Here is a 12,622-nt window from a genome sequence, read left to right as displayed (position 1 = left end):
CAAAGTAATTTCCATGTGTACCTATGTGTGTTTGTGTGTACTGCTACCATCATAAATATCCACTTTATCACACTTCTCTAAAGATGAGGGTCTGGAATTCCTGAGAATCAATGACATCTAGACACTATGTGATGCAGAACATTTCCTTGTTAATAATGCATTGGCATGTGCTAGTGAGTTCAGGATATCACGCATATCACAGAATATCAGAAGAGAAAAGAGTCATATTGTTCATCTGGTTTACCCTGTCCTTTTCAGGGAGGAGTCAAACTATTTAAGTGACAAAGATAGACTGTAAATACCGGTTTCTGAAATCCACGTCCTGCGTTCTTTTGCCTGTGCCACTGTTTCCCTAATCTACTAAATCAGAATCATTTTAGTGTGGAATCTTGGAAGCTGAATTTAGTCTGATTTAAAGTTTTCACTCCACATACACACCAAAAAAAAAAAGTTGGATACACTCTCAGGATGAGAACCACTAACCTAGTAGTTGTGTTTTGTTGTGCTGGAGTAGTTGTGTTGGAGCAGCGCTTCTCTAACTTTAGCAAACATCAGAATCACCGGGAGAGCTGTTTAACCATGATTTCTGGGTCTCCTCCCATTGATTCTGATTTAGTCAGTCTGGGATGGAGTCCATGAATCTGCAGTTCTAACAAGCTAATGTTGCTACTCTAGGGATCGTACTCTGAATTGCACTGTTAGGGAGAGTAAGGCCACTTGTGTATGCAGAGACTTGAAGCAGAGGTTTCTCTCAGGGTAATGTTGGCAGTGGTGCTACATAGAACACCAAGGGCCATGTGTGGGGGGACAAGAGTAGGCTTTGTTTTCACCCAGGGCCAGATTACTTAATATACTATGTCTTTCTCTTCTAACGTACATTTGAAAATGCCAACAAACAACTCTAATTAAAATTGAGCCAGGCCAGCTGAAACATGTAAATGCCTGTGCTTTGGCTGATTTAGACTCTGGCTTGTCGTAGTTATAGCTCTGCTCCATAGGCACTGGTGCAGACTTTATTTTGAGCAAAAGTATCTTCATCCCAATTCTTTTAAATGTAATCTTGCCATAAAGAAACCAATCTGTCCTGGTTTTCTTTATGATAACTCTCTAAGTCCTGTGGGAGCTGAGGGTTGGCCACTCTACCTTGCCATTCCCCCATCAAAAGGGAGAATCTAAATCATCTCCCTTAAATCTTGGCTGTCCTTAGTGACTGCCTTGTACCAATATAATGTTCTTGAAAAGATGTTGCACCACTTGCAGGACTAGGTTGGATGAGGCTGTGTGGCTATAACTGTTCTCTTTTTGCTTTTCCAAGAGACTTGGGGCACTCTCCTTCAGAAAGCAGATGCCATGTGGAAAGAAGTCAATCCAATGTGGAAAAGCCATATGTAGGTGTTCCAGTTGTCAGTTTTAGGTAGATTTGGGCTTCAAGTAATCAAACCCCAGCAGTTGACATATGAATGAAAAAGCTTCCAGATGATTCCATTCCCGGTCATTAAAATCACCTACAGTGTCCAAGTCTTCTCCATGGGGGGCATAGACATCATGAAGCAAAAATAAACCAGTTCCACTCTGCCTTGAATGAATTCCTGACCTCAAAATTCATGAGCAGAATAAAATGACAGTCTGTTACTAAATTTGGGTGGTTTATTATGCACCAATAGGTAATCAAAACCCCATTTAATTGAAAAGGTATCATTTGTGTTCCTATTTAGACTTGGCGCTGTGAAGATTATTGCTCAAGCATGCTGTTTTTCAGTTGAATTTAAACTTTCATCCCTTTAATTCTTTGATTTAATCCAACCCAATACCTTAGTCTTTTGGAATTTTTTTTTTCAAAACTAAGCACTAACTATTCATCAGACATTACCATAAATCAATAACTTATATTATTCTGTGTAATCTTCACAACACCCTGTGATGCTATTATCCTCATTTCACACATTCCGAAGTTGACATTTTATAAGCACTGGATTCTGATTCAAATACATGCCTCATTCCAAAGTCCTTGCTTTTAACAATCATGTTATATTCTGCTCCTATGTTTTTCTGGTCCTTCCGGATACTCTTGAAGCTGGTTTTCTTAATTGAAACTTTTTTTTTTTTTTAACAAAAGGACCTAACTGCTCTTGTACATGTATCCTATTTCAAAATTGTCTCTTCTGACATAAAGCAGCACCCTATATCCTCACTATATCAGAAAGCAGTTTTTAATATTTAATATGAATAAACACTTGCCAGTTTGACATAACTGTATGAGTGATTTAACAGTAATATTTGGCAGCATGGCTTGGGGGAAAAAAAGCAAAGGCTTAAGGATTAGACTGAACATGGTTGTCCTCCTGGATCTATCACTTTCCACTGTTGAATATGTTACTTTACACTTGGTGAGACTCAGTTTTCTTATTTATAATAAAAGGAAGATGATGATACTAATAACAACAACTATCTGCTAATATTGCAGTCATTATATGAGAAAACATAAAGTGCCCAGAAGAGTAGTTGCCACATGACATGTACTCTCATGGCAGCTACTAAGAACCTGAAGAATCTCTCAGAGACAACTGTGCTGGAATGGGGCGTTTCAGTGACAATTCTTAGCTGTGGCACCCAGGGTAAGTACCACAGATGGAGTAATGTGGTTGAGGAGATGTGTATGATGTTGGTATCAACAAAGGGGCCCATATATTGTCATCAGTATGTTGTATTAATGCCACGATTATAAATGTCTTCTGCTACACCCAGATTTAGAGAGATAAAAGGATTAGTTGGCAGCTAATATCATCCTCCTTTGCTTATGGGCAAATTCGATCATTTTCTGATCAGCAATGCAAATAATTCCACATTCCACTCCAACTCTGATGTGATCTTGGTCAATGCCAGTTAATAAAAAAGACATAAGAAGAAATATAAAATGAGATTGTTCTTCAGGCTAGTTGACCTAAGCTGGATGCAGAGAAGTAACAAAATAATACATAAGAGTGTGCACACACACCATAACTGTGTGTTTCTTAGAGCTGCATGTTAGAAAGCACTTTGGGGAGGGCTTTTAAAAATTAAATGCCCTGCACCCAGAACCTACTGAATAAAAACTATTCACACATAATTCTGAAGTACACCCTGTAGTTAGAAGCTTTGCTCCAAAATAATTTACGTAGATATACAGCTTTATTTCTATTTTTACAGGTAAGTATAAGGATTTCTACCTTGAAAAACACCCATTAGCTTTTACTATGTGTTATTTTATTAATATAAAAGCAATGAGATCATATCTCTCTAACTTAGACAAGCATCAGAAAAAGATACTGTCATCATTTATTTAACAAGAATATTCAGGCACTAACCTGCTTTCCTTGAAATTGGTTTCACTGATGAGATAACTGGCTCTGTTTAGTGACTACCTCTTTAGTAAAAATAATGCCACTTTAATACTACATACTGCAGGATAATCATTATTGCAGATCCGTAATCACGGTTATTTCCCAGTATTTAATCAGAACTAAATTATAAATATCTTCCAATAGTTTTTATTTATTTTTTTTAATTTAAATTTCTACTTCTTATAGAACTGCATGAGGTTATTGTTGTTTCTAGGTCATGTTTTCAACAACTTACAAACTGGAAAGAGAAAAACAATATTGAGGAAAGGTGAAATTTAGTTCACTAAAATCTACTTAATGATCAAGGACATTATTAATAAATGTTTTTAAGTAACCACTTTAAACTTCGAGGAGTTAGGAAAAACAAACAACGTTTAACACCATCATAACTAGTGTATGTAAAAATTAAATTTCGCCACTGATTTGCCTTATTACCATTGTTAATACTTTTATTACTACTTGATCTGCAAATTATTTCAAAGTTCCAAGCATTTCATTTAGTTTCCTTTCTGCTTATCTAAATTACTAGGTAGGAAAAAAAAATACAATCTAACACTTCCAGTGTTAAATCAAACAGTTATAAATAAGAATATTTAAAAAATTTCATTAACCATCCATCCCTTAGACATTTTTCAAACACCAGCTCTATTGTAGGTGGTACACTAAGCACTGAAAAGTAAACCAAAGAATGAGCCCAGAAGTTCTTAAAATATAGTACATAATATTTCATAGAGTTAATGTATATGTAGAATAATTAAGAGCTTATTCACAACAATACAAGATTTGTTTTACTTCCCAAATCTCACTTATTGGCTCCTATTCCATAAATTCTGGCCATTCTCTAGCCACATCTTAGCTATACTCTTTTCTCTATTAATCCACAGACGTGATGGAACTTACAACCATCAGTTTAGACTTCTCTCTCTATTGATAACAAAAATATTCCTATCTCTAAGCCAGACCTCTTTCTATACCTAAGGTCAGAAATTAAAGACCTTGGGCCAAAGCTGCCCCACTACCTGTTTTTGCATAGTCCATTAGCATAGATTGATTTTTTCTCATTTTTTAATAGTTTTGAGGAGGAGTACTTCATGATATGAAAATATGAAATTCAAATTTTAGTGCTGATAAAGTTTTTTTGGAATATACCCACACTCATTTGTTTACACATTGCTGCCTATGGCTGCTTCCCAGCTACAACAGTAAAACTGCATAGCTGTGATAGAGACCTTACATAACCTTCAAAGACTAAAATATTTACTATCTGGTCCTTTAGAGTAACAGTTTGCCAACTTCTGTTCCAGATCATTTTATTTATTATATTTTGAGCATGTCACCTTTGCATCCCATAGGTATCTCACACTCAAGATGCTAAAATTTAATTCATTATCTTTCCTCACAAACCAACTTTTGTTCCTTTTAATAAGGAAAAGTCATTTGTCACATTTTTATTCTTACCATCTATTAATGATCAAATTCCAAATGATTCTGCCTCATCAACGTTTCTCACATTTGTCTTCTTCTTTGTTATTATTCTTAAACCTAATTCAAACCCTTCCATGGACTATTAAAACAGTTATTTAATGGCTGAAATTTATTGGATTTCGTTAACCAATGTCACCATAAAAAATAAATTAATTAACTGATTAATAAAGAACAACAGAACAACCAGTCATTTAACAACTTTTTCAGTTGTCTACAATCTTATGCACCTCCAAAGCCTTCCTTAACTTTTTGCCGCATCACAATCAAGAGGTTGTAAGGGCATTCTTAGGTATATTATTTCATCATAGTGGGTGAAATTAGCAATGCTAGGGAGATAAGAAGTTAAAATATTATCAAGGACCTCATTGTCCTTGAGAAACAGCTATTAGAATGACTTGGTCATCTTATTCTCCTATTTAAAACTCTAGCCAGGTTTATAAACCCACCTATAACCTGGAGTATGCCTGTATTTCCAGGAATTTTCTTATGGAATGCTTTCTCTTGTAGAATCTTTACTCCTAGCATGACTGAGAAATTTTTAAACACTAGCAGTTGCCTAAATTTGACATGCTGCTTAAGGCTTCTGACTGTGCCTTTGGTTTCTCAACTCTTTTGGCATGGCAAAATATGTTTCAGCTCTAAAATCACCTGCTTTGCAAAGCTTTTTTTTACTGTCCCTATCCTCTGTAATTAATGAGAACAGAAAAATAGTTTACTTAATTACTCTTATTGATTATATGCTCATTGTCCTTTATTAGACTATAACCTCCTTGAAATTAGGGGCTAAGTTTGTGTCCCCAGAGTCTAGGATTTGGTAGGCATGAGGTAAATGTTGGCTGGAAAAAAAACTAAAAGATTTACATCTATCACCTTTCAGTGGCTATTAGGCAAAGAATTTCTGCACTGATGATTCATAACCCTCATAGAACAACTTAAATGATTTAAGGTGGGTTCTTAAAATCCCACTGTGAGCCAGTGTGCATTTTACTGGTAACAAGTTGCTGATATCTAAAGGACATAATTCAATTTGTCATATTTTCTACAGTCCCAGAAAAAAATTAAAATTGAAAAATAATTTTCATTGATATTTCCTATCAATATCTCAATATTCTTTATCAATACTCAACTCACTCACTAATGTCTTTTAAATCAGAATACTTATCTATTAAAAAGCAAGCAAATACCATAAAATTTTCAAAGTTACTGTATTTGACTACTTCCAGAAAATATTTTCAAAACAAAAATTCAGTTACTAACTCCATAAATGTAAGACTTTTGGTCTCTTGATTTTATTGCTTTTCTTTTTTAATTAACTTTTTATTTTACAATAAAAATGTGGTTTCTAGTGTATAACATAGAAGTTGCAAATCTTTGCAACTGGTTTCCTATATACCCAGTACTCAGTTCCCCTATTTGTCACATCTTACATTACTACAGTATACTTGTCATAACTAATAAACCAATATTAATAAATTATGTTAACTCCATAGTTTATTTGGATTTCATTAGCTTTCCCCTAATGTCTTTTTATGTTTCAGGATTCTGTCCAGAATATCACATTATATTTAGTTATCCTGTCTCCTTAGCTTTCTCTGGATGGCAACACTTTCCTTATTTTTGGAGATCTTGACAATTTTGAGGAATGCTGGACAGAAATTGTGTAGAATATCCCTAAAACTGTGCTGATCTCGTGACCTTTTCTCATGGTTAGATTGGGAATGTGGGTGTTAAGAAGGATAACCACAGAGATGAAGAGCTATTTTGATCCCATCATATCAAGTGTATGTGCTATTAACATGTCTTATTGACCATGATGCTTGCATTGATCATTCTACTGAGGTAGTGTCTCCCGTTTCTCTGTGGTAAAGATTTTTTTTTTCCTCTTCCATATTACATTCTATGGTAGCAAGTTACTAAGCATAACCCACACTGAAGGTGTGGGAATTAAGTACCACTCATTGAGAAGAGAGGATCTACAGGAATTATTTGAAATCCTTTCCTACAGGAGATTTGTCGCTCCTCCTCCACTTATTTATTTTTTTCAATCATTTATTTGGTTCAGTATGGACTCACTGATATTTATTTTATAATCTAGGTTGTAATTCAATGCTACATTATTTAATCTATTGCACAAATTATTTCAGCTTTGGCCATGGGGGCTCATTATGGTTGGTGGCTCTGTTCTCTCTTTGACATAGCCCCATCCTTTTATTTTCTAAGCACTTCTTTTCTTTCTGGCCCTATATGATTCTCCAGGCTCATTGTGTATAATTTCCTCCTTAGCCTCAGGATCAGACATTTGTCCTTTTATTGGAGAATTGCATTAGAGGCCAGAACTTGGGTGCTAGATATTTTTTTTTGCTTTACATTTATGGGACAGGTATTGACCAGACAACTTTCTACATGCCCTCCATTATGATCCCATCATTCCTTTTAATGAATATGAATACAAACATATTCAAATACAGATGTATTTCTACCAATAAAGAGGCAATCCATTCTCACTCAAGCTTATAAGTATGCAAAGATAGAAGATTTCTTAGAAAATAAACCAAACCACATCTGCAAATGGTAACTGTAATGTAACATTCATAACTATCCCAAAAGATAGATGCTTTCAATGCTAAGTAATAGATATCTTAAATACAGGCTCTAAAAAAGAGGCTATAAATAAAAACAATTATGTTCAGGAATCATCGTAGCTCATATTTCCCATATCTGGCTCTCCCTTGTCGAGTTTTACAAACAAACTTGTCTCTGGGGATAGTGACTGGGAATCTTGAAAAGTAAGCATGAATCTCAAATATTAGGAACTCTAAGTAAACATCAATTTAAGGAATGCAAATCATGTAAAGAAAAATGCTTCAGCAGGTGGCTTTGAGATTTGGTGGGTCAGAGACAGAGGACACAAACATGCTTTTTTTGGTGTCTCTAGGAGAGAAATGTTCTTCAACATAATTAAAGAAATAATAATACTTTATAGACAGAGACTACTTTTTGATTTTCCAAGTACTTCCATAACTATTATGCTATAACCAAAAATGAACTTATTTAGTAGAACATAAGAAAATTAGCAAATGATGGGACAGTAAATGCACTGTGAAAGGTTACTGAGGATTTAGGAGAGGAATATCTGGTCATGATATTCACTTTCCTCAGGAATCAAATTGTAGTATAATAAAAATATATATTTGGTCTTTGTCTCTATTCCTGGCATAGAGCTCCTGAAACTCTTGGATAAGAGTGTCATTTGTTATTCATAACAAGTCTCTTTCTACCACATAGGAGTTTGTGCTAATGATGTGACTCTGGGTGAGGCCCCTAGATAGGGCCTGTTAAGAGAAAGACCAAACACATGATAGGAGGGTAGGAACTTTAAATTTTACTCCTCAACCTCTTGGGAGAGGAGAGAGTGTCTAGGGTTTAGGTTATAAAACTCTTAAACAAGGGTATTCAGAGAGCTTCTGGGTATGTGAATACGTTGATGTGCTGTGAGAGTGGCACAATCAGAGAGCACATTGAAGCTCTGCTAAACCCAACACAGTACTCCATGTATTGCCTTGTAAATCACTTCTATTTGGCTGTTTCTGAGTTGTATCCTTTATAATAAAGTTGTGATCCTAAGTAAAGCACTTTCCTGAGTTTAGAGTTCTAGGAATTGTTCTATTGAATTATTGAACCAGAGGTAGGAGGAACAGGATCATGGGAACCTCCTAAATTTGTAGTCATCTGGGCAGAAGTGTAGGTAGCTTGGGTACTCATCTGAAGCTGTTGTCTGAAGTTCAGTCAGTCTTCTTGGACTGAGACTTTAAACTATGGGGTCTGATCTTTTACTGAGAGTTAACTTCAGAATTGAATTGAATTGTTGGACACTCAGTTGATGTCAGAAAAAAACTCATGCAAACAATATGGAAACAAACCCTAAAAAAATGACAATACTTATTAAAGATATAACATTTAGTCCCTAAATACTCTAATTCTAGATTTTCTTTTCTTAGTGCCTCCAATGCATTAGTAAGAAAAACAAATACAAGCAAACAAAATAACTATTGCTATTACTTTGAAATTGCAACTGAGAGCTGCTTTTTCTTTTTTAAAGGTAATATTAACTACCAATAGCATACTAAATATATTTTTAGTAAAAAATGAAAAAAGTAAACTGAGAAACACTATGAATACATTTTTACAGAAATTAAAACAAAACAAAACAAAACAAAACATTGTGTGGGGATTCATATTGCTACCCACTTAGGAAATGGCACTGCTATGATGCTACAAAATTTTAAACTCTAAGTGGAATGTTAAAATATGGCATTCTTTCAAACTCATTGAAAATTTAAAGGAAAACATTTATAAGTAAGCATAAAAGCAGGGAATAAGTAATCAGGAAGCTTTTGAAAAGACAGCATAGGTAACTGTCTAAAACAGTGGTTCTCAAATGCCAGCCCAGGATCACATATACCAACCTATTTCACTTTTTACCAGAATTCAAAACAATATCTTGTATTCAGAAGTTATGACCTTTATTCTTCTCTTCCTCCACTGGAGAAGGGTCTAAAATATTCTTTCTTCTCATGAAATGATGTCAATAATAGTTTTTAAAATATATATGTATGTATATAATTAATATATATATAATTAATATCCTTACTTGACAAAAAAATTGTCAATCTTGTGTTTCTCACCCCTTAGTTGTGGACATATGGATATATTTGGTTAAGTTTTACTAATACGAGTTCCTTTTAGAGCACATAAGCTGAATTGTTAAGGGTAGTGTGGGTGAGCTGTATCTAGAATACTAACAGATTACATAACAAGGGTGGAACATAGAGCTGGCTTAAACAAACAAACAAACAAACAAACAAAAAAACCATTATTTATCACTAAAAAGCAATGCATTTATCCCAGTTATTGAAGTGAGTTAATAATAGGTAAATCTCAGTGAGGACTGTAGACAGCTGTGCTCATTCTTGATTGTGAAGAAGTGGTTACTGCCACAAGAAGAAACCATCTTCACTTAGGCTAATGAGAATGGGAACCTAAAGAAAAACCTGTGGTGGTAATTGAGAGAATCTTTGTTTGATTTTTGCATTAAAAATCAATGCCATTCTAATGAGGGAAATGAAGTCATTGTTTAGTAGGAATTAGACTAATACATGTGTTAGAGCAGTCTGGTTTATTGTTTTGTTTGTTTCAGCATCTTGTGAAAACCCCTTGGGGGTATTATGCATTGTTCAATAAATGCTAAGAACTTTAAGGCCAGAGATTTCCATAAATTCACTTATTAGCTTTGCAATTTGGGGTAAATTATCACACTCTCTGGGTTTCAGTTATCTTGGCTGTAAAATTAGGAGAAACAGTGCCTACTATATAAAGTTGTTGTAAGGACACAAAAAAGCAGACAACTTTAAAAAATGCACGCAGTGCTGCATAGCACATGATGTTTTTAATAAATATTAGCAACACAAGTTGTTGATAATAGAAGTAACATTAGAATCTAGGTTGGAGGGATAAAAGGGCTACAATTATCAAAATCTCCTAAATTTGCATGTTAACAATGCAAATTCTGTTTCCCAATCACAAACTTAAAGAATTAGAATCTCAGAGACAGGTCCTGGGATCTACATCCCAAGTAATTATTATGCAAATATGTGAAAATATAGACCACCAGGCCTTTAAATACTGTTTTATATTTATTCTATATGTTTACATTTCTTTAAGAAATATTAAACACTAGAGGAGGGGGAAAATGGTGTAGATGACAGAGGCTTTGTTCATCCCTCTTGTGACCACGTTGAAGTTGTGACAGAAACACAGAGTAAACAGCAAGTAAAGTCACCTAGGATCTAGATGAACACAAACACTACAAGTAGGGAGAGAAATATTAATCAACTTGCAATGGCAGAAAGTAGGAGGGGGCAAAGACGTTAGGCTACCTGGTCCCCAGTAGCTGAGTGGTCCCCAGCAGCTGAGTGGGACAGAGGCTGTGGCAGTACAGCTGCAGACACCCCTTAAAGGGGCCACGTCCATGAGCAGATTTTCGCGGTGACAAATTTGCTAGTTCTGAGCACAAGGGGCTTACAGGCGAACAATGAGTTGTCAGAGTGAGGGCTAGAGATGAGGCTCTGTGTCAGGCAGAAGTGCTGGTGGTATCCACTGTTCCTTTTTTGAGCTCTCCCCACTCCTAGTGAGTGGACTGAGTGCCATCATAGCTGAGACTTCATCAAACTGGATAACAGAAGTCGCTCTGTCCAGAGGATTCCCTGAAACTCTACTCCCCCAACTTGCGACTCCACTCAAGACACATCTAGTTGTGTCCTCAGCAAGTCTAGTGTTCCTTGCTGAGCAGTGCTAAGACTCACACTGGTGGCAGCTGATAGCAGTTTCTGGTGTGGCTTCTTGAGGCTACTGTAAGCACAGCATCTGTAAATTGCTTGCTGAATCTTAACAGGTGGCCCTGGAGGAGAACAGGCTTGGGCTAAATTTTGCCTGCAGCTGAACTCCTCTCAGGATTGTGCCATTGGACACCTACTACACAAAGCCTCACTAATAAGACTGGGAGACTTAAGAGATTTTCTTAGAACATAATGGGATGACAAAGAAGCAGAAACTATATGAGAGAACAGAACTGAGATCCAGGAATAATGGAGTCAAGCAATCTAACAGATGCAGAGTTCAAAACATTGGTTATAAAGATGCTCAATGAACTTATGAGAAGTGTAGATATACTCAGTGACAACTTTAATAGATTAAAAAAAACCAAAAAACAAAAAACAAAACATAAAAATGGAAATGAAACTTATAAAGGTGAACAAGTCAAAAATGAAGAACACATATCTGAAATGAAGAAGATATTAATAGAGTGGATAAAGAGGATGGAATAAACAGAGTGGATAAAAAAAGAGGATCGAACCACTGATATGGAGGTTGGGGAAGCCAAGGACACTTAATCAGAACAGCAAGAAAAAAGAAGTCAAGACTATAATAATAATTTAAAGAGCCTATGGGTCACAATTAACTGTAAAAATGTCTGTGTCATTGGGGTACTTGAAGGAAAACAAGAAGTTGAAGAGCTATTTGAAGAAATAATGATGGAAAACTTCCCTCACCTAGTGAAGGAAATAGACACACAACCCCAGTAAGCTCAGAGAGTCCCAAGAAAGAAGAACCCAAAGAGGCCCATACCAAGACACATCATAATAAAAATGCCAAAGGTTAAATACAAAAAGAGAATCTTAAAAGCAGCAAGAGAAAAGCAGTTAGTTACCTACAAGGGAGCACCCATAAGACTAACAAGCTGATTTCTCAAAAGAAACTATGCAGGACAGAAGGGCTTGGCACAAAATAGTCAATGTGATGAAGACCCAGGATCTACAACCAAGAATACTTTATCAAGCAAAGTTATTATTTAGAGTCAAAGGACAGATAAAGAGCTTCCCAGACAAAAATAAGCTAAAGGAATTTATTAACACCAAGCCAGTATTACAGGAAACATTGGAGGGACTTCTTTAAGAAGAAAAACACATTCGTCAAAAATATGAATAAAGAATGGTAATAACTACATTCCTATCAAAAAAGTACTTCAAATGGAAAAGAATTATGTTCTCCAACCAAAAGACAGAGTGGCTGAATGGATAAGAAAACAAGACCCCTACATATACTGCCTACAAGAGACTCACTTCAGATTAAAAGACACACACAGACTGGAAGGAGATGGAAAAAAAATATTGCCTTGATGGACTTAGAGGGTATTGCAC

The 12,622-nt window shown here is 35.5% G+C and overlaps 1 protein-coding gene across 1 annotated transcript in view; it reads right to left on the bottom strand.

The window, feature by feature from the left end:
- The window catches only part of ADGRL3 (adhesion G protein-coupled receptor L3), a 566,410-nt gene that overhangs the window by 170,446 nt on the left and 383,342 nt on the right, over positions 1-12,622 (bottom strand). The gene's annotated exons all lie outside the window — the stretch shown is intronic.

This window comes from Pteropus alecto, unplaced genomic scaffold (genome assembly GCF_000325575.1).
Source record: "Pteropus alecto unplaced genomic scaffold, ASM32557v1 scaffold57, whole genome shotgun sequence".
In the NCBI taxonomy this organism is placed as follows: Eukaryota; Metazoa; Chordata; class Mammalia; order Chiroptera; family Pteropodidae; genus Pteropus; species Pteropus alecto.
The sequence above is the reverse complement of the archived record's forward strand: the minus strand, read 5'-3'. Positions and strand labels throughout refer to the sequence as shown.